The sequence below is a fragment of the Melozone crissalis genome, unplaced genomic scaffold (assembly GCF_028551555.1).
Source record: "Melozone crissalis strain CALT ecotype California unplaced genomic scaffold, PUWL_Pcris_2 ptg000107l_1, whole genome shotgun sequence".
NCBI classification, from domain to species: Eukaryota; Metazoa; Chordata; class Aves; order Passeriformes; family Passerellidae; genus Melozone; species Melozone crissalis.
Genome location: NW_026535884.1, coordinates 4,137,436 through 4,160,543, shown reverse-complemented (window position 1 = coordinate 4,160,543; position 23,108 = coordinate 4,137,436). Strand labels below are relative to the sequence as shown.

At 42.6% G+C, this 23,108-nt stretch overlaps 1 protein-coding gene across 5 annotated transcripts in view; it reads right to left on the bottom strand.

Annotated features, from left to right (window-relative positions):
* GNB1 (G protein subunit beta 1) overlaps positions 1 to 22,720 on the bottom strand; it is a 39,334-nt gene extending 16,614 nt beyond the window's left edge. For 2 of the 5 annotated variants that reach the window (XM_054291946.1, XM_054291947.1), the window contains exons 1-2: positions 22,264 to 22,569; positions 3,102 to 3,153 (exon numbers count right to left, since the gene is read on the bottom strand). The gene's annotated coding sequence lies outside the window, so the exon portion shown is untranslated. Of the gene's footprint in view, positions 1 to 3,101; positions 3,154 to 21,602; positions 21,675 to 22,263; positions 22,571 to 22,674 lie in introns of those variants that run through there. The other 3 variants (XM_054291949.1, XM_054291950.1, XM_054291948.1) reach the window with 3 other exon arrangements.
* Positions 22,721 to 23,108: the final 388 nt, after the last annotated feature.

The following is a 23,108-nucleotide window of genomic DNA, read 5'->3' as shown; positions in this document are numbered from 1 at the left end:
CAGATTTATTTATATTATAGACATGGGCCATATATTGAACAGCCTCTGCTCAGCACAAACAAGCACAATTGAGTATCATGGAATAGATTTTTATTTCTTGGCATGTTCTAAAGGCATTTAACCCTGTTTTACACAAGGTTTCTAGAAGAATCTGTAAGTTTGATGAGGATGCTGATCCTATTTCTGGAATTTTCAAAGAAGTTACTGCATTTCTAAATCAAGGAAAAAAGTCACTCAAGTTCCACACTCCTTTTCCCCAAATTCCCCCACAGTTGTGCAGAAATAGGAGCCAAACCCCTGCTTACCTCACTTTGCCTGGCCTATGTCAGTGTGTCCCTGCAGGCAGCTCCTCAGGAATAAAATTCACTTTCTCCAACCCCCTCAAGACCTTCCCAGGGCTGAAGTGCTTAAGTGTCTGTGCTCTAAGCTTATTTGCCCTAATCCTGTTGAGCAGAGCACCTTGTGGGTAATTCTCTTGCTGGGCAACAACCTGTGCACCCCAGGGCATTCCCTGTCCCCCTCCTCCAGGTGACCCAAATCCCTCATTTCTCACAAGGTACCCATGGAAAAGTCACTTTGTTCCTCTGTTTCCCACACAGGAAAATCATCTGACTTTGCCTGATTCGTTACTTTCTATACACAACAAAACTTCACAATTCAGCTGAGTCAAAAGGACCAAGAAACAGCTCAAGGTTTGCTTTTCTCTCAAATGAGCTGTATTCATGTATAAAAGGATGGATGTCCAGTCAGATGTGTCCCCAACAGCTTTGCACTGAATTTTTCAGCTGCAGGAAGCCTTACAGAGCTTCCATGTGCTTCCTGCAAATGGACATACACTCAGCATCCCAGTGGACTCATTTTTATTTAAAGAATAAGAATTATTCACTCACTGCTCAGAAAACAGTGGCAGAAAAGAACTCAACTCCACTCATTTCACTGTAACAACTCCAGTGTCCTTTCCACAGCTCCAAGTGTTAATCCAATTAAATCCAGTTATTAAAACCAAGGTATCATTAACACCCTCACATTTATTTCTAGTCTGATGCTTGAGAGCTGGATACAACTCATCCAAACATTGTTAAATGTTATTCCTCTCTGAAATTCCTCTGCTGGTAACAGCAATGAAGCAATAATTACTATAAGTTTATTTAATTTTCTTACACCATTCCTATTAAAAAAGAAAAAAGGATGGGTATTCCACCCTCTCTCTGTCCTGAAAATAATCTCTAGAAATAAAAGAAAAAACCCCACATTTGAAATCACAGCTATCATTAAGTCAAGTATTTTGAATTTCTATCCCTTGCTGGTCAAACTTTGCTTGCCACAAGGTATTTTTAGCACAGCCTAACACAATCCCACCAAGCCACTGTGGATGCAAAGTCTGGTAACACAGAGGGTTTCAATCTAAATTGTTCATATTTTACTCAAGCACAGAAACTTTCTAAGGAGGTTTAGCAAAAATCCCCTTTCTGCCACGAACAGCCTGGCTGACATTTCTTCCCTCAACCTCTTTCCTGCCAACACCCATCACTCCAACATGGATGAAAAGCAAAATATTTCCAAAATCAGAGCCCAAACCTAACAAGGAGCTGCCAGCATGGCCAGCAGACAGTCCCAGAGCAGGACATCTGATTAAATGAAGCTGTGCTAATCTAGCAGATAGCACAAATCCTATTAGCAACAGGCACAGCAGCTTGGACATGTTCACAATGACAAAGGAATTACCCACAACTCTGTTAGTTACAGTGAGCTGACATCACTGCCTTTGGAAAGCTGAGGGTTCTTTTTGTTTGCAGGAGCAGGGAGGGATTCCTTGGTTCTCTTTTACTCTGTGGGAAATGCAGTCAGATCAGAATTACTGGTGGACCAAATTTGAGGTGGCCACTCTCATTTATATGAGCTAAAATTGAAGAAAAAATTCAGTCCCTGAGCTCCATTTGCCTTCTAAACACAGTTAAATACCATGATATCTACTTCTATGATATTTCTATGCTATATATTTTAATTAATTTTCTAGGATATCGTTGAAAAGCTGAGGGTTCTTTTTGTTTGCAGGAGCAGGGAGGGATTCCTTGGTTCTCTTTTATTCTGTGGGAAATGCAGTCAGATCAGAACTGCTGGTGGAACAAATTTGAGGTGTTCACTCACATTTATATGAAGTAAAATTGAAGAAAAAAAATGCAGTCCCTGAGCTCCATTTGCTTTCTAAGCAGAGTTAAATACCATGATATCTGTGACATTTCTATGATATCTATTTTAATTAATTTTCTATGATATCTATTTTAAAAGCTGAGTTCTTTTTGTTTGCAGGAGCAGAGATTGGTTCTCTTTTATGCTGTGGGAAATGCAGTGAGATCAGAATTGCTTGAGGAACAAATTTGAGGTGTTGTCTCTGTCACTCATATGAACTAAAACTGAAGATAAAATTCAAGGTCCCCCTGGATCCAGAGGGAGATATGGGCAGAGGAACAAAACCTGCTGCCTGCCTTTAGAAAACCAATAAATATCCAGTAATTGAAAATATCAGATTTAACTCTGCAAATACTTGCCCAATTAGCAAATGTTCCTCACAGACATTCAAGCTAAAGTCTCAAAGGTAATGAAGATTTTACTGCTCCAAGAACAACAGTAATAATTACAATTACACAGAATATAAACTCTGGAACTGTTAGGTTCTGTTTAAATAACACTGACACATTGAAAAGAACATTCTGACAAGAACCACTTTGCTCAAAAGAAATTTGGCCTTCTTTTGTCAAACATGGTGGAGAAGTAATTTTTCATTCATGAGAGAATGACTATTCTCATCATTTTATTTATTACAGCTCCCTGCCCCACTGAGATGAAACAGTTTCAGCTGTGCTCTCCCTGTGCTTTGCCAGCTCCCTCTCTGACACAGGCAGGCACTAACATCTATTATTTAGCAGCTTTCCTGGCCATTTTAAATCCTTCCTGTTGACACAAGAATACACATGCTAAAGGAGAAAAAACTAACTTTAGGTTTGCATAGATGAACAGCCAAAAATCTGAATTAACCACTTTTTAAAAATAGGATTTTTCTCAGGGAGTATGAAAAAAAAAAATCTTTTTTCTCTACTTACATTTTCTCTCACTACAGTAGAAAGCCAACTTCTGCTGTCAAACATGTAAATTCTGGAAAAAAAAAAGACACCAAAACCACAATTAATGTAATTACCACAAAAGAGCACTGATTTCTCAATAAATCTAACAGAAATTAAACTATCAAAGTGCAGATATTTCTGTGAGCTAACTCGAGCATGAAGGAAATGGGCACAGGTTTATTTACTGCAACACAACCAAAAGATGACTTTGTGTCAAGCAGCTCATTTTGACCTTCTTTTCCCATAAAACTCTTGCAATGCTGAGATCATTTTCCTGCCCCAGTGACAGAGAAGTCCGAGAAGTTAGAGAATTTAAGGATTACAAGAAGATACAGTATCAGTCACACAATTTTCACTGCTACAAAGTGCCCCCTCCCCAAATCAGCATTTTCAACACACTGGAATTATTTCTGCTCAATCCTGTCCCTGAGCTCCCTTTGCCTTGTAAGCACAGCTAAATATCATGATATCTATTTTATCAGAAGAAGTTACATAAACCTCCTACTAATGAGCTCAGTGAGAGCACACCATTCTCTGCAAGAGTTACAACTTTAATCACTAATGGTATCACAAAGTACAGCGAGAATTGACACATTCAGGAACTCTCACAGGCTGGACTGCTCTGCTTTAACAAACTGCCTGTGCAGCAAGGGGAAATGTAAGAAGTTTTGGAACAGTTTTTTCTCCAGGTAGCACAAAGCAATATTTGAGTTCAGCCCAAGATGTGAAACACTGACAAGCACTTCTACATCCCAACACCTGGACCTGGCTCTGTCACCCAGACAGAGCTGGGGTGATGCCAGGGGACCCCTCAGCGTTCAAAGCTGCTCCATCAGTACAGGTGAGATTATTCTGGGCACAAAGCAAGAAGGTACTGAAGCAAAATGACCTTAAATCAGAAAATCAGCCTAAAACCCCACACACTTAACTGAAATCCCACACAAAATGCACGTTTCTGATTTTACAGTTCACTACAAGCTGGAGAATTTACAAACCACTCCAGTGTCTGGTATGGAGGTTAAGCTACTTAGGGTATGGATCATCCTCACCCAAGCTCATTTATAGATAAACATTTTAATGCTGTGATTATGAAACCATCACAGAGTAAGCAGTTTTGTTTGTTACTGCCAGAACAACACACTTTGGGACATGAACAGTAACTCACGCTTAGAGGCCAAACTCCACTCCCAGACACAAAACCATGACATGACCATTTTAAATTCTGAAAATGGAGCAACTCCAGCCAACTTCCAGAAGTCTTGAGAGGAAAAAAAAATTGCCCCCACTACAGAGATAATGAAATTCTGAAAGAATTACCTGAAATGTAAACAAGTAAATTTATGCTGGTGCTCTAAGAGCACACAGAATACACGACAGCAAAGGGCAAAGCACACACACCATTACTGTCCTCTGCTGCACCCTCATTAATGCAGGAGAGGTGCTGCAGATTTCATTTGCCTTCTGCAAAAAAGAAATACAAAAACAAAACAACAAAAAAAAGCCACTTTAACCAGCCTGAAAGAAGAGGAAGGAAGCATAACAGCAAACTTTTCCCCAAAAGTTGAGTTTATTTTTCAAAGGGTTAAAGTTTCTGCTGGATGCTCGCAGAACGCAGTCCTGGCAACAGAGATATTTTCAATTCTACCTTAAAGATGGAGCTCATTTAAGGACAAAAGCAGACAAGCTACTCATGAAAAAAAGATCTGCATTGCCACAAGCTTCCATTTTTAGCTAAAATGTAGCCTGGTAAAAGCGACATGAAAATGAGAGGCCAGCTCACTCCCTGCACCACAGCAGTGCTCAGCAGAGTCCTTGTGAGGAGCTGCCCTGGCAGGCCTGCTGAGCCCAGAGCTGCAGCTCCCTGACACCAAAACTGGGCTTTCACAAACACCAGAGAACAACAAGTTCCACAGAACACTGGGAGCACGGTTCAAGTGGTTAAACCATCACACCAAGGCCGCTGGAGGAGAGCCAGCCCCACACAGGGCTGGTGCTCCCAGTGTCCCCACATGGCCACAGCCTCCTGCTGCAAGAGAACAACCAGCACAGCCATTGGGGCTGAAAACGAGTAAAGGAACTCCACAGGTCACAAACTTCTTCATTTCTGGGTAAAGCTGCCCTCACTGACTGCTGCTAGCCCAGTATCCTTTGTTCTTTACAGGCACTGAAGCAGTCACTCCGAGCTGACAACTCCGCCTGAAATGTCAGAGAATTCACAGAATCCCCAGGTTGCAAGAGACCTTAAAGATCATTGAGTCCAACCCAGACCCAACTCCTAAACTAAACCCTGGTACTCAGGGATGGCAACTCCAGCACCTCCCCGGTTCCTGGGAATTCCCAAAATTCTCCCAAATTCACAGAATTCCACCAAATTCTCAGAATCCCCAGGTTGGAAGAGACCTTCAAGATCAGTGAGTCCAACCCAGTCCCAACCCCTCAACTCAACCCTGGCACCCAGTGCCACATCCAGGCTTTGTTAAACACACCCAGGGATGGGGACTGCAGCACCTCCCTGGGCAGCCATTCCAGAACTTTATCACCTTTCTGTAGAAACCTTTATCCCCTTTCTGTAAAAATCTCCTTGCCAATATCCAACCTGAATTTCCCTTGGTGCAGCTTGAGGCTGTGTCCTCTGGTTCTGTCAGTTCCTGGAGAAAGAGCCCAGCCCCAGCTGAGCACAGCACCTTTTTCAGGAATTATAAGATGGATAAGGTCACCCCTGAGTCTCCTGTTCTCCAGATAAACACCCCCAGCTCCCTCAGTTGTTCTCACAGGGTTTGTGCTCCAAGCCCCTCACCAACCCAGGTCATCTCAACTCCAGGTACAAGTTTACATATGAAGATGATTTCTGCAGAAGACACCAACTTTTTTCATGAGGCTGGGGAAAGCAGGGAGGAAAAGGAACAAAAAGGACTTGGAAGAGTATGGAAGGCATTTTGAAATGTTTTAACAACATAGGAAATGTGAATAACCCTCCAAAATGGAGCAACTTCCTAAGCAGATTAAACACACACACTGTACCCTCTCCAGAGCCATAAACACATTTTTCTCTTGACCTATGGATTCAATGAAGGATTTAAACCCCAAATATTCTGGATGTAATCCCAACCTTCTCAAGACTGCTTTCCACACACATTGACTCCATGCCAAGGCTGAATATCTGAACTGTGCAAAGGCATCCTTGTGTTTAAAACACACCAGCAATTCATGCACAGGGATGTGGGGCCAGGAATCAGAGAAGATTCTGAGGATCTGCCTCAAACCCTGGGATGGGTTTGCCCAGGACCCCCAGCAGTTGTCCCTGCTGTAGGAAGGTGGAGAAGGTGGGAGATGTGTTCATGGGGGATGCAATCAATGCATACACACAGCTTAACGTGGATCTCAACCAACACCATAAAAACAGACTTTCATAACCATTACACCACATGGATCTTAAAAATGTCTTGCAGAACACATCCTCCTGCAAGAGTGGCACATAGGGTTGTTTTAATCAAGGCACTCAAAAACAACTGTGCTGGAGGGGAAGAAAAAACCAAAAAAACCCCCTCAAACGACCCAAAAACCAACTAGCAAACCCCAGTATCACTATTAAGATAAAGCAGCAATTTGGAGTGAAGCTGCTGTGCTGCTCTGCCCCCTGAGCCAGCAGAGATGGCTGGAGGGAGCCAGGCAGTTCCTAATTCAGGAACTCCTGCACAGGTACCCAGCAGCACCAGCACTGCAATATATCACCTCTGAGGCAGAGATAATGGCTGTGAAACAGCAACTGCAAGTTGGTTTATTAAAATCATTCCTTACAGTCTGCATGGCTGATTATTATCACAGAACAGCAGCTAGATGCTCAAGAGATTATTACAGCACCTTGCCAAAGCACTGCCAGCATCCTGAAATTCCAACGTAATTAAGTCTCAAATTTCAATTTTCAAGATTGTTCTGGATACAAAAAACTCCCCAAAATTCCCATCTTCAGTTTCATGACAACTAAAAACATTAAGTGCTCTAGCAGACAGCTGGAAGCTCAAAGGATGTTTCAGGATCTCCATGTGCCCCTCCAAGAATTAGGTAATTCCAGATCAGAATTTCCTTGGGGAGTGCAGAGCTGGAGCCCAGAAATCCAAATCTTTGCTGTCCCCTCCTCCAAAAGCAGCTTTGAAGTCCAACCTAGAGAAGTATAAATTAATAATTCCAAATTCCTAAATCTAAATACACTTATTTGAAGTCTCCTTTCTGGGAACCATCTGCCACGTCTGTAATTTCCCAGCTCACCAAATCTGAAAATCAAGCAGGACCTTCCTAAAACAGGTTTGCCAAAGAGCTCACCCTGCTAGGGACAACAGGAGATTGTACAACTCCTTGAAAACTTCCTGAAGCACTTGTGTGGTGCAAGGCCAGCACAGCTGAGTGTTTCTGTGGGAGGTTTGGCTGCTTCTGGTGCTGAAGAATTGCCAAGTTCCCAGCTGAAGCAGTTGCTGTGCTCAGTAGACATTTTTCCATATATTAGTGGGAAGTACACACAAAACAAGCATCAGGTCCATCAGTGTTAATGCTCATCTTGCAGCAGCCACGTTGGCTGGCTGGAGTGCTCACAAATTTCCATTTTCAATGGAGTGTGTGACTAAAATGATAATTACACAAGTTAAAAATAGCTGCAACTCAACAACCTGATTTCATCAGTGCTTCACTGTTACCTATAGCCCAATAGGGAAGGACAGGTTGCATTTCTGGAGTCACTGTGCTGAGAGATTGAGCTTTTGTGTTTTGTTAAGAACTCCAGGAATGTTTTCTTCCTGAAGAAACTTGGGCACTTTTTCTGCTCAGCTTGATGCATCTAAGACCACATTAGGAATAAAAAATTTCTCGTTTTTGCATAGAACACAGGAAAATTGTTGGTTAAAGAATAAAGGTCAGTTCTAGGGTGCTGGCAAAGTTCTGGCCAAGTTCCTTCATCCTGTAACCTCATTGACACAAAGCAGCAGGAAAAACCAGGCAGAACAGACCCACATGGAGCAGCCTCCAATGCACCAAACTGCCCTCAGTGAGGCACTGAGGCAATCCTCAAGTGCCTCACTGCTTTAATCTGGCACTTCAGAATGCAAACCCCCACAAAAATAACAAAAAACCCAGAACAAACCAAATAGTAACACAAAAACAACAAAAAAGCCAGAACAAACCCATCCACCATAAATAGCTGCTGCTATTCAGAAAAAAAACAACCACCAAAAAACATAAAAACAAACAAACAAACAAAAAATTAAAAAATTAAAATTAACCTTTTATTTCAGAAAATTAAACCTTGCAAAACCCAAGTTTTGCAAATTCAGCAAGGCACTTCCACATTCCAAGTCCCAGATTGCAAGCACTGTCTCAGAGGAACGGGGCATTTCTGCCTCCTCCAAAACTGCTCCAGAATATGAATAATTCACCACAGAAGTTCAACTTCAGTGTTTAAATCCCCCAATATGCCAGAGGTTGTTACCACCAGCAACACAACACAACACCTCCTGAAAGGCACCAAAATGCAAATTATGCAGAATCCATCAGCTCTGCTTGCAAGGCTCCATTTTCCAAGGAGCCATCACTCCTCTGTTGACTTGAAAATCAACTTTTTGGATAGTTTAGCTCCTTCTCTAAACAGCAGCCTGCCAAGCACACAACAATAAATGCAATGAGCAGCTCTGGTGGGCTCAGTGTCCCCTCCTGCACCAATTCCAGCTGCCTGCATGGCAGCCACAACCCCATGCTGCCACATACTCACATTTCCTGATGCTAATCCCATGACCTACATTTAAAAAAAGAATCATCCTGATGTAATATTTAAGCATAAAAAGCTGGACTCTAACAGGTCATTTCATTAATCCTTCCTAAATGCATCTGGAAGCCATGTGCATTATTAAAAAAAAAAAATCATTTTAATATTCTAGGTACAGCACAGAATTTCTGTAAAAAACTAAAATAACTGATATTACAAGTTTAACAGAGGCCTAAAGGCAAATGCTTAAAATAGCACTTTTTAAAAAGAAGGGTCTTAAGAGATCTTTGAAGTAGTTCACTAATATTAATAACTCCTGGTACTTTAGTGACCCAAGCCCAAACATTTCCTAACTACATCTCTTCTGTCTTCCTCTCAAAGAAATTCCCCTTTTAGAGCATTTTTACACTTCCTGATAAGAAGCAGGCATGGAAAGTTAACTTATTTTAAGAACAAACATTACTGGTATTTAGTGTCAGTTTTCAACAAAGTTGTATTTATTGAATCACAATAAACCAATATTCTAGATTTTATTCAAATTTATCTCTATGCAGTTAGGCCTTCTGAAGAGCAACACATTTACAGAAAACCTCAATTTTATCCAACTATTCAGAGATGTTTTTACTGTCTTCTTTCCTGATCTTACCATTTAAAAAGAATGTAAAAACCCCAAAACCAGAGTAAAAACTTAAAATCTGCTTAGGCATCAATTTCTGCTTATGTATCAATTTCTAGCTACATTTATCAAAAAAAAGTCACTGAAAATTGTCACTTCCTGAAGTATCCCTTTATCCAAAGCCAATTTTGCTGTCACACACTCCCAGACATCTCCCTTCAGACTGACAAACAAAACACATGCAGCTCTGAAGGAGAATAAATTACTATTAATTAACCAACAGAGAAATGACTAAGCATTTATTACTAGATGCTTCTATCTGCAGAGCCTCACAGTACCTGAACAGTTGTTTCTTCCTTCAGCTGCCATTTCTCACTGCTTCCTTCAGCTCTTTCATCATGAACCTCCACTTTTTGCTGCTGCTTTCACTTCATTTGCAAAGGCACCAGAATCTGTGTTTACCTAAGCAGGGCAGAGCACATGCAGCACAGGAATATTGCAGTCCTGCTTGAATAATTAATAACCAAAGTAAGACTGCAATATTCCTGTGATATTACCAAGCAATGCCACGGGATCAGGGTATTATCTTTTGATATAATGTGTGATTTCTCATGTCTATCAGCTGGATCTATAGGTTTGGGGTAGGTCACAATCCAGGCTATATACAGAACATTTTCTGCTAGAAGCCAGAAATGGAAGCACACAGCTGGAGGAGGAGTTCAGTGTCCCAGGGTGACAGAACCATTACACAGCAAATAAAAACATTTTACATGCCTAAATTCATAGAGTTGTTTCTTTTTAATGGAAGTCAGCATAAAAACCATGTTTATTCAGGTATCAAACCAAGTTTTTAATCCACACTTTAAGAACATGCTTATAGTAAATTGCAATCCTATTAAGAAATGTAATTCTTGAGAATTCCCCTTAAGTATCCAAATATTGTCTTTTAAAAGTCACTTCTGGGTAAGCCAATTTTCAAGTAGCCTTCAGTTCCTTTTGTGTGATTTAGAAATGCTCAGAAGTCCTCCCAAAGATTGATGGATTTCTCTAGCAGGATGATGTTCTGCTCAAGTCTCCCCAAATATTTCCCAGGAGGGGCTGAGGAGAGCCCAGCATGGATCACACTGCACTGAATCCCCAGGCAAATCACAATAAATGAATGGGGAGATGCAAAACGTGGCAGAGGCACCTCCTGCTCCCAAAATGCTGAAGATTACAATGAAATCCATCAAGTGGATCAGCTGCCCTGGCAGGGATTAAAGTGTAAGGGAACAAGTGGGTTCCAAAAGCCTGGATGGGATTTCTCTCAGCTCTGCTTGCCAACACATCTGGCTTGGAATGATCTTCACCTTGTTAAAAATCATGGGCTGGTTCAGATATTGCCATCAGTGACATCAGCAGGTACATTGAGATCTTCACTACAATATTTATTACATTAGAGCAGGAAATGGGTTGTGTGATCACTTATTTACAACACCAAAATACCCCACAAACAAATATTGTGGAATAGACATGAAAAATACTAAAACAAAAAATAAACCAGTAACACTCTGTGCCTGCATAAGCACAGGAAATCAGCAGAAATCCCCATTATTGTATTTGGTATTTCCATACATTTCAGCTCTGCTATTTTATCAACAGGAGCTGAATCATCCATTTTGTTCTGCATGTGCCAGCTAATAAAGAGTCAACTGAGTCAAGGGAGAATCAACTGCTTCCTGTCTACACCCTTTTAAAAAACACAACCAACTTCCAGAAAGCCACGCTCAGCCACCCTGCTTTTACATCCTTGCAAGTAAATCCATTTAAAAACAAGGATGAAGGGTGAATCAAATTGACATATCTCTACTCTTGATCTGAGGGAGACATTTCCAGATCTAAAGAGATCCTTTATGGCCAGCTTTGCCTCTGAACAGCATTTCCCTGATGTGCTGAGCAGCTCCCAGGCTGCCATGTCTCAGTGCACCAGGCCCTCAGACAATAATGAGGGGCACTAATGAGAACCACATTGTGTTTCCAGGAGCAGCAAGGCAGTCCATGTTCTACCAAACCTCAATTGTGCTCCTCCAAACGGATCAAGAGCTGCACCCAAAATGCTTTTTGCTGTCAGCATCAAATCCTGAGAGAGCACTTCAGGATCCAGGGATTCTTCCTCCTGCTCTGCCTTAGAAGCACTCAGAGAAAGCAAGCAAGCTCTCACTGTATTAAGCTTTTATGAAGTAAAAATAATAAGGAGAAAAGTGCAAGAGAAGCAACAAAAGTGAGCCCATCTTGGAGGCAGGCTGGACGTGAGTTGATAACTACCTCCTCACCACAGCTGCTGCCACATCTGCCCCAACAAAAACAGGGGAGTTCAGACATTGGAACAAACCATCTGCTCCTTTGTGCCTCTGCTACACAGACTGTACAAAGCCTCAGAGATCAGCTAAAAGCAAAATATTCATTCTTTACAACCATGGAAAAGATCTTCATCCAAGCCCTAGCTAAAAACCAGAATACATTCAATGCACTGAAATAAGAATTTAGTGTTCAAACAGCACAGTGATCTTCAGTAAGAGATTAACAGAGCACTGTTAGAACAGGTTCAGCTATACCATGAGAAACAGCTGCTTCCCAGCACAGTCTGAAGAGAAGCAGCATTTCAGTGGGCCTTAAAAATCAACAAAATATATTATATACATATAGCAGATAAAAGATACTCAGCAGAGATTAAAATATGGCATTTCTCACATCTTTTCACCCAAAACAGTCTGAGCAATACTTCCTTCTCCAGCTCCAAAATCAACATGCCCCATCTTTAATCAGTGTGCAAGCAGCTCCATTAGTTTGGAGAGCAATGATTTATGCTCATTGATTTCTCCCAATTGCTGCATTTTGCTACGAACTGTTTGTACAAAATAAGGTACAGGAGAACAAGAAAAGCAAGGCTGAGCCTGAAAAGTGGAGTAACACAGGAGACCTTGAATGCATCAGACTGAGAAGTGCAGTTTGGGAACACACAAGGCAGCAGTGCTGATAGGAGAGCACAGCCCAGGGCCAGGATCACAGCAGAAAGCACAAAGGTACAGCAGGAAATACTCAATTCACCCTTGGACACTCCTCTCCCCAAGGGATCTGCTTTAACTCTCTGAAAACTTCTGCTGTTAATCCTTAAATATCAGTTGTATTCCTGGAGATGGTATCTATCTTGTTAGGTGATCAAAATACAGAGGAAAATATGATAAATAGGAAAAAAAGTAGGTAACACCAGGGAATTAACTGAGAACCACAAAACTGAAAACACCAGAAGACAATCCCACCTATTTAATGGGAAAAAAAAACCAACCTGCAAAGTGCCAAAGCAGCAGCCAGGTTGGGTGGTTGAGCCCTGGAGCTGCTGAGGTTCTGCTCTGACATTCAGCCCCCCTGGATGAGCCCTGGGTGCTTTTCTGGAGCTGCTGAGGTTCTGCTCTGACATTCAGCCCCCCTGGACGAGCCCTGGGTGCTTTTCTGGAGCTGCTGAGGTTCTGCTCTGACATTCAGCCCCCCTGGATGAGCCCTGGGTGCTTTTCTGGAGCTGCTGAGGTTCTGCTCTGACATTCAGCCCCCCTGGATGAGCCCTGGGTGCTTTTCTGGAGCTGCTGAGGTTCTGCTCTGACATTCAGCCCCCCTGGATGAGCCCTGGGTGCTTTTCTGGAGCTGCTGAGGTTCTCCCCGCCTCCCCTCTGGATGAGCACAGGTTGCTCCCACCCAGAACCTCTGTGCCTGAGCCAGCCCTGCTCAAGCTCCCCCACCCCAGAGGCACTCAGGATAAACCACAGCACTTCCTGCAATGCTGAACTTCAGAACTTCCTGAAACTCATCTGCTGCCCATGGTTAGGAGAAGAAAGGAAGAATTGGAAGTCAAACCAACCAATTTGATTTCAGTGTCCAAGGTGTCCATGATATTTGAGTTTCCACATACAGAAACCACTTCCCCAGCACCTCAGGCACCTTCTGAAGACCCAACTACTTTGTCAAAACTTAAATTCATTAATAAATGGTTCCTGCTCAGTTTTATTTTCTGTGAGTACTCCCCAGCATTGCCAGCAAGGAACTGCCCAGTGAGTCTGCAGGCAGTGGGCAGATAACCTCTGCCAGCTGCAGAGAAATGCAGCTCTGGGGAATGCAGCACAACTGCAGTGCCAGGAGCATCAGGAGCCTGCCCTGATCCTTGTCCAGGCACCACCTTGGTTACACACAGAGCCTGACTCCAGAGCTGCCGTGCAGGGAATGTGCCACAGGAATATCAAACATCTGCTCAGCAAAGCTCCTCAACCAGTACAGATCAGCTCCTTTCAACATTTCAGCAGACTATCACATTCACTTTGTTTTTCTAGACAAACAGAGAAAATTACCACACCAACTTCCCAACATATTTGTGAAAAACAACAAAACCCCTCAGAGTTTTGGGAAGCAAAATGATAAAATGCAAGAGGACCATGAACAGATTTCCATGAGGCAGTGTAGGCCTGCTCTGTTCAGCTCTGTTGTGTCACTTTTGTGTACATTTTGTTTCCAGTAAATAAGTTTTGTCTTATGCAGTTATAACTATGTTTTTTTAGATTTTACATATTGAAACCTAAGTTTACTTTTTTATTTTGAGATTCAAGCATTGCTACATTCAACACATACCTTGAAGCACTTGGTGTTAACCAACATGCATCAGCTCCAATGTAATTTAAATCAAGTTAAACACGACAGAACTTCACACATATGACTAAACCAGATTTTCTGCACTGGCTTTCACCACCAAGATCTTACTAGAAAATATCAGTATTGCACATATTTCAAGCTAAGAAGTAAGTTCAAGGACTTGTGATCAGTGCTGTTGACAGAGTGAACATTTCTGCCTGGCCTTACAAATTTTACTACTGAAGATAACCAAGCATTGACTTTTAAGATCTCTGCATCAACAAAAAAAGGCAAATTTCCACCATCTTCTGCATGGCTTTAACCTTGGAGCTTTGACCCACCTCCCACCCCTCATTTGTTGTGGTAAATCTCTCAAATACCTACAGAACTCCAAACAGTTGGACTGAATACAAAGTGGTTTGTGTGATGTAAGAGATTGAATTTCTCCAGTTCTCCACAGATTACAGAAGGGCAGCAGCACCCCAAGCTTGCACAGCTGGACAGGACATGAGATCTCCAACAACATCTGTAAGCTCAACATCCTGCCCAGCCACCCTCAGGAAAAGAAATCTGGGAAAATATCCCACGTTAGCACAGATGTGCCAGCGAGAAAGCCCTTCCAGTAAAGAACACCCCACTAACACTGGCCATGTGTATTTCTGTATCAATTCAAGTTAAACTCCAATTTTGAGGCTCACAATTGAAGATTTTTCTGTCAGATCAGTGTTGGAAATTTTAATGTTTCACAAAAATACAACAAAACCCACTCAGCTTGTCAAATAATTCATGGTTCTGCAAGTAATTTTAGATAACCTCTATTTATTGACAGGTTTTAGGAAACCCTGAAATGGCAGGACAAACACAGAGCACGTGTGCCTGAGAGGACTTTTAAGATGGTTCCCTACACCCAACCCAAGGCAGGAAAAAAGCCAGAAATGCAGTAAGAAATGAAAATGTACAGAAGGAACAGCTCACCTGTAACAGCTCAGCAGAAACTCTTTTTCTTTAAGAAAGAAAATAACAGAGCCTTCAGCTGCTGTAATGAAGGTTACTGTAACAAACACAAGGCATCCCTTCCTGTCAGCCAGGCCAACACCCACAGCTGCCTCTCTCAAACTCACACAGCCCTGAAATTCCTCCTTTATTCCCTCATCCCCAAACCAGTTTGATTTTCTAATGAGGATGAGCCAAATCAGCACTGATATCTGCACTGATAAAATATTCCCTAAACCTACTTTCACACACAGCATGGATGGAACTCTGAGTTTTCAGAGAAGTATTTTGGTTTTACTTTTTTTTTTTTCCTCTTTGCTGGGGAAAAAAAAAAGAACAAGCTTAAAATAGTGACAAAAATCTATACATAGCTTTGAATATAGGACCACGTTACATAAAGCTACAAAAAATTATCTAATCTATCTAATTACAGATAATTAATATTTTCTTTTTTTGGGGAGTGCTGGCAGGCATTACTGCAGTTTTCAAGAAGACATCAAAAATATTCTCATCTGAAAAAAAACATGATAAACATAACTGGCATGAAATTGTAGGCAAACCATCAGATCAAGGTAAGAACACAGAGAAAAAAAACATTTAAGTGTACACAATTCAATTAATCCTTATAACATCTAGAATGTTATAGAACAGAAGACTAAACAGAAAACCTTCAGAAATTGCAGTGACTTGACAAGCTGATATTCTACCTCCTCCAATTAATAAACTTATTTTTAATGAAACAGTTTCAGGCAAACTACTTACAGAAATGAATTCCATTTCCCATTAAAATGGCAACTAGGTTTTTAATCAGCCTCTTTGCCTTCACTGCATTAAATGCTACTAATTTTTCCCTCATCAAGTTCTAAATGTGATCTATGAAAAGAACTCTGAGATTCAGCCTCAATGACAGAGCCACCTCAGGGCTTTGTCTCCTTTAAGCTCCCTCAGATCACCTTCCTCAGGCCTTCAGCCTCATTTCCACTCATCCATTAGCAGGATTCCAAAACAGATCAAATTTTAACCCTTCAGTCCCATCAAATGCACAAATAACTGCAGGTCTTCCCTTCATGACAAAAATACATTGCTTTCAATAATTTTTAATTACCACAGAGTATCTGATAAAGGGAACATATTCATAAATCCAAAATTTATGACCGTGTTCCCTTTATGAATATGTTTCCCAGGTCTTCAAAATGTCTGCAACACCTTCCAAAGGATTCCAATTTTAAACCTGCTGGAGTTACTTTATTGGATTTTAACAAGATTTAAATCCAGCAATATCTCAACATTTGCTTTTTAACTGCTTTCTCAAGCCCTCATTGCCCAAACACCAATAACCAGGTCAATGTGGAACACCTAGATATATTTCTATCTTCTTCCACTTCAGACTCAAAATCCTGCAGAGAATTTACAAGTTATTATTTCCATGGCTCCTTACAAATTACACTTCCATAACGTCCCCCAAAAAAGTATTTTTTTGGCTAACACATAAAAAAAAAAATTCCCATGTAGGCATCTAATTGCAGCACCCCCAGTAAAAGTGAGAGTAAGATATTCATAGCAGGAGACACATCTTGGCTGCTTCCAGATGGCACCAGAATATTGTCAGTACTCCCTGGCTGGGTTCAAGACAGAAAATTCCTGCATTTCTAAGAATATACTGGGCAAGGGAAACATCACCCCCTGAAACCAGCACACCCAAACCCTCCAGACAGCCAAAAATATTCCATTGTATTTCAGGAGATTAACAAATCATATTCCACATCACTCCAATAAATGCAGTATGAACAAGTATTAATACATTAATTCATTTGCAGTTAATACAAATGAATACTCTTACAAGATATTAATTGCAAAGAACTCATTTTAGAAGGTCAGCTGTTAAAAAAAAGAGGCCAAGAAGATCTGATTTTTATGCTCACAAAATTATTTTTAAGTGTGTATTTCTAACCATCTCCTTTCTCTCTACTCAGAAATCCTCTACTATTTTAATAAAAATGCAATATTCTGCCTAAAAACCCATCTTGGAGTGCCCATATTTGGTACTAGGAAGCTTTGCAGAGTAAATTACATTGATTATTTTGGCATCTCAAGTAAAGGTACTGCTCATAGCCAGCTCCAAGCTTTTAAAAACCTCTTAATGTTCTGCTCAACTACCAGTTGGCTCAAGGATCTATGGATTCTGCATGTATTTCTGTTTGGTGAAAAACAAATCCACACTCACAGAATCCCCAGCACACTGGACACCCTGGGAAGAAACAATAAATGGAGACTCTATGTTAAATAGAAACATGGGGGCTTGGGGGTATTTTTGTTTTTTATCATGACCTTGGCCAATGCTACTTCCAACTTTATCAGTGGGGAGAAAAAAAAACATTTTGAATGGAATATGTATTCTTTTCATTTTCAGTCTGCACATCAAGCAACCAAGAGACTCCCTTCAAAAAATGTCCATTTTATCTTCAGTCACATGCTTAAGAAACATTTCATTAATGCAAGCAAGCTGCTTTCAAGGTTATCTTTTTTTTTTTGCCACATAACCAGTAAAATTCTGTAGTAAAAAAGACCCCATTTAAAATTCTGTAGTAAAAAAGACCCCATCTAAAATTCTGTATGAAAAAAGACCCCATCTAAAATTTTGTATAAAAGAAGACCCCATTTAAAATTCTGTATAAAAAAAAAGACCCCACCTAAAATTCTGTATAAAAAAAGAGCCCATTTAAAATTCTGGATAAAAAAAGAGCCCATCTAAAATTCTGCATAAAAAAAAAGACCCCATCTAAAATTCTGTATAAAAAAAACACCCCATCTAAAATTCGGTTTTTATACAGAATTTTAGATGGGGTCTTTTTTTATAAAGACCCCATCTAAAATTCTGTATAAAAAAAAAGACTCCATCTAAAATTCTGTAAAAAAAAAAGACCCCATTTAAAATTCTGTATTTAAAAAGACCCCATTTAAAAGTCTGTATAAAACAAAGACCCCATCTAAAATTCTGTATAAAAAAAAAGACCCCATCTAAAATTCTGTACAAAAAAAAAAGACCCCATTTAAAAGTCTGTATAAAAGAAGACCCCATCTAAAATTCTGTATAAAAAAAGAGCCCATCTAAAATTCGCTATAAAAAAAGACCCCATCTAAAATTCTGCCATGACCACAGGCATTAGAGACTCCAAGGCCAACTCACCTCAGGGTAATTCAACACCTGGAATGGCCAATTTCCCATTTCCATTTCCCATTTCACCCTGCTCACACAAAGCAGTGCTAAATGCAATTGCTGAGACAATACGGTGTGCCATATGGCCAAAACTGGATATTAAAATTGAGAATATCAATTACCAATCCACTAATGCTGAGAGCCAAAATCCATGGACAGTAAGAATTTAATCCAATTCAGTGCCTAGAACACGAGCTGAGCCCGGAGAGGAGGAGACAAATCTACTGCTGCTTTCACAGAGAGCCAACAACTCCCATTTTTTATTGCAGGAACTACAAAACCAGCTGAACATCCCCAACCACAGCTCCAGGCCTGGTAGGAATCTACAAAAACAACAAAAGTTTCAGATGAATTGGCATCTGGTTGCACAGGGATTGAGAAATCCTAACTCAGTTACTATTTAAGAAGTTTGGTTGTTTTCCACACGAGCAAATGGAAGGCTCCAAAGCACCAGGAAGTTACACAGGGCAGCCAACATCTTGCTTCATTCCAGGAAAAGGCATCCTACAAACACAATATCTATTTCCACTATAATTAAAGAGCTTTGGAATTGCATAAATTGAAGGGTTTTCTTATCCTAAGTAAATTAATGGTTCAAGTTTTAAGATTTTTAATAGCTGTGGAAGGTTTCTTCTGGGATGATATTAAGAATAATGCTGCACAAAATTCTATCCACTCCCTGATTGTAGAGAATTTAACTGATTACTTACACAAGAATTCCCATTAAGTCCAAATCCAGCATCTCCACGTTTCCATGAGGCACAGAGGTGATTTAAGAAACTGTTCTGCTAAGATTTCCTGTGGAATTTTAATTTACCATGTTGTCAAAGATTTCATGCTAGGATGCCTGCTACGTACTGACTTAGCAGCTGCAAGGACTCAACAAGGATAAATGTAATTTATCTTACCCAAAACAGATTCTCACTTCACTCTGCTCTTTCTGATCCTGTACTAAAGGGCCAAAGTAGTAATAACAAAAAAATTTTAGTAATTTAAGGTTTAACAGGACATTAACTTCAATGGAACTAAGAGTTTATTAGACAGTATTCTTAATTTAAAAAAAATGTTCATGAAACACCACAGGAATAAAATGCACTCAGCTAATTTCAGCCTCTTTTTTAATTAAGAAAAACACCAGCCCTGCAAACATCAAGTGAAAATCAGCTCTGCTGTTCCCTGCTTCCTTCTGCATGAGCTACAGCTGGGTTACTCCAATAAACTAACAAACAACTGATTATACATTAAGTAATAGATAAACAGTAGTAAAATGTTTGATAATATCAAAGGTTTGGAGGTCACTTGAATACAGGAGACATAACAAGCATTTCTTATTTTTCTTGCTGGGAAGTGCATTGTTTCAAGCCTGACTCCAGTATATCAAATATTAACCAAGCTATTTTATTTAGGCTACCGAAGTTAAGGTGTTTGGCACTGAAATATCACAGGAGCTACAAATGAAAAGTCCATTTTTCTCAAAAGGTACTAAAAAATACACGTAAAAGGCTTTAGAAATTTGCAGTGTTATTTTGAAACAGAGTACCCAGAGCTGTTTTAACACCCCCCAGCCTTTCTTATTCGTGCCCATTAAAAGAACAGTTATCCAGAGGATGGCAGTAATTCTGGGTCAGCATGAAACCCTCCACAAATCGGGAGTGTTCTGAAGGAGGCAGGAGCCTCCTGTGGCACAGAAAGACACCTGTGTGCACAGGCTCTGATCTGAGATCACCTGGCAGCAGAGACCCAGGGCCCAGCAGCCTTTGTGTACCTGTGCTCTGCCTTTAAAAACTGCTTTTTAGCAACAGGCTTCACAAAAGCCAGGGACATTTTGGTGGTGTTAAGCAGGCACTGCAAGGTAAAAACGAAAATTGTGTCACCCCTTTATTCACTTAAGAGCCTATGTGAACATTTCAATAAAACTATTTACTCCTCCCACCTAGTTCCTATCTGGAGGAGCTCACAAAAATTAAGGAAAAAAAAAAAAACCCCACAGATTTCTCACAGCAAATCTTCCAAACGCTCCTCCTCCCCCCACCCCAGAAGAGAAGAAAGCAAAGAGAATGAGAAAGTAAATCTAAAACACAATTACGAAATAAGATCTAGTTTGGCAAAGCTGGGCTGAGGAGGAGTTGAAAAATGAGAGCTGCCTTGCTGCAAACGCCATCTTGTTGCAGCTACTGGGCCCAGGCACAGAGAGATCCATTCATTCACAGCAGAAAGAAAATCAAACAGACACCCTGGCTAATCTGCAGCCACCAAAACAACTACACTATTATCACCCCTTCTCCTTCTCCCCTCCTCGAGCACAAGGGACAGAAATAAACTCTGATCTATCACATTTAGGGACGGATTTAGGTATTAACATATTATCTTCATTTCCTCACACGTATTTCACATACACACCGACAGCATTTTGTCTTGATTCACATCCTCGTGTCCAGATCAGCTTAAAATATGGGATAAATGTCTCACGATTAGGTGCAGATACCTTACAGCGGCAAAACGTTTAATTTTTCAGTCTTAAATCGCCTCCCTAAGTTGAGCCAACTATTCTCAAAAGCTGTTTCAATAATCACTTAAGCCTTACATTTACAGTGCTTTCCTCCTATTTCCTCCTGTGCAGACAATACATAATAACGTGGCAGTCGGCACATCCTAGAAAGGATGCCTGCTTTAAAACGAGTCCCAGTCATGACTTTGTTAGGGAATAATGAAATATCACATTCGTTAAAATTTCAGTTCATCCTCAGGAATGATAAATTGACATCTTACAACAACCTCTACATCATTCTGATTTTCTTCTGGACAAGATTTTTTGGTTAATAAAACGCTTTATCTCTTTCATATTTACATGCAAGGCTTTACACATCCTCGTTCCCTACAAAGCTGTAGGATTAAAAACCCTACACGTTCAATATCCCTTGGATGGATCAAAAAAAATAACGCTGAAATCCTTTCGATAAAGAGCTCGGAATTGAAACAACATTTTAAACAACATTTCCAAGGAGAAAACTCCATCTTTCTATTGTAGCAAACACCCTCCATGATCTTCGTTATCGCTGCTACGGGCACACAAAAATATGCAGCACCGTAATACATGGGGGAATAAATATAACAAATATGCGGTTTGAATCCATGCTCGGTTCCGGTTCTAACGAGAACAAAACCTTCCCTACCCCTCCCTCGCCCAGCACACCCAGCATGAGCCCCATCTGCGAGCCCTGGGCTGCCCGGGGGTGCTGCAAGCAGCCTTACCCTGTTTGTCTCACCCCCGGCTCCTCTTAATCAGTTTTCCACCATTACAGCAGCCACACCATTGCCTTTTTTTTTTTTTTTTTCCTCCTTCCCCTTGAATTTCTCTCCAGATATTCCCTCTGCCGGCTGGATCGCTCTGGAACTCGCCTTTTGTGGCTTAAGACAAGACCCCCAAACCGTCTAGCAGGGACCACTACAGCGTAATTATAATTAAAAATGGAACCCCGCAAGATCCGAGGTCTCCTCCCTTTTCGCCTGGAAGCCTTCGAGAGGGAACCAGTCCCACCCCCACCTTTTTCCCCTCCTCCTCCAGCTACAAACACACTTCTTTTTTAGGGGAAGCTGGAGCCCCGAGGAGGTGGGAAGCGCGGGGGAGGGGGGCTATTTCCAACCCCGCCATACCGGGGGTCGCCGAGAACGGGGGCGATGAGGAGGAGGCGGCCCGGGGGGCCCCCGGTGCGGCGGCGGAAGGGGAGGACAAGGGAGGAAAGGAGAGGGAAAGGAGAAGTGCGGCAGGAGGAGGAAGCGCGGGGGAGGGGAAGGAGCGGGGCTGAGGGGGAGCCGAGGGAAGATGGCCCCGGGGTGGGGCCGGCCGGGGCTCGGCGGGCGGGAAACGCGTTCTGAGGGACCCCCGCCCTCCCCGCACCCCTCACACGGTTACCTGCCCTCCCGGCCGCTGCTCATGAACCGGGCCGGTCCGTCCGCCGCCCGCGGTCCTGCCCGCGTCCCGCCGGCCTGGGGAGGGAAGGGGGGCGGAGGAGGAGGAGGAGGCGGCGGAGGAGGAGCGGGGGAGCCGCCCGCGATGCGCCCGGCGGGTCCCGGGGAAGGCGGCAGAGCCGAGCGGGAAGGAGGGATCCGCGGGGGAGGGGGTGTCGCTGGGTCTCGACTCCTCCTCAGCCCGCTCAGCTCCCCGCAGCCATCGGGCAGCGGCAGCCTGGGCGCGGCGAACCTCCCTCCTTCCCCTCCTCCCTCCGCCCCGCCCGTGCTGCCCGCCCGGGAAACCCCGGCTCGGCTCCCACCCCGCCCCGGCCCGCCGCCCCGCGCGGCCCCGCCGCTGCCCGCCGCCCCTCACCGGAGGCTCCGCCGCCCCGGCCGCCGCGAGCCTCACCGGAGGCTCCGCCGCCTCCACCGGGCACCCGCCCAGCGCGGCCGGGAGGGAGGGCGGGCGGTGCGCGCGGCCGGGAGCCTCGCGGTGCGCGCTCCCGCGCGGGCAACGCCCTTCGGCCCCTTACGCTGGCGGCGGCCGCGCGCTTCCCGCCTCCCGCCCGCGCTCCCGCGCGCTCCCTCCCCTCAGCGAACAAAGGGCGAGGGCGGGCGGGGGGATTGCGGCCGCCCCGCCGGCCCTGCAGGCCGAAAACAAGTCAGAAAGAGCCGCATGGGAACAAAAAGGCACGAAACTGAAGCCACAAATGGTGTTTAAGCTCAGGGCTGGGAGAGGCAGAGCCTGCACACCGCGTTAAATGGGAGTGCTCCCGGCTGCCGAGCGGGAAAGGGCGGGAGAGGCCA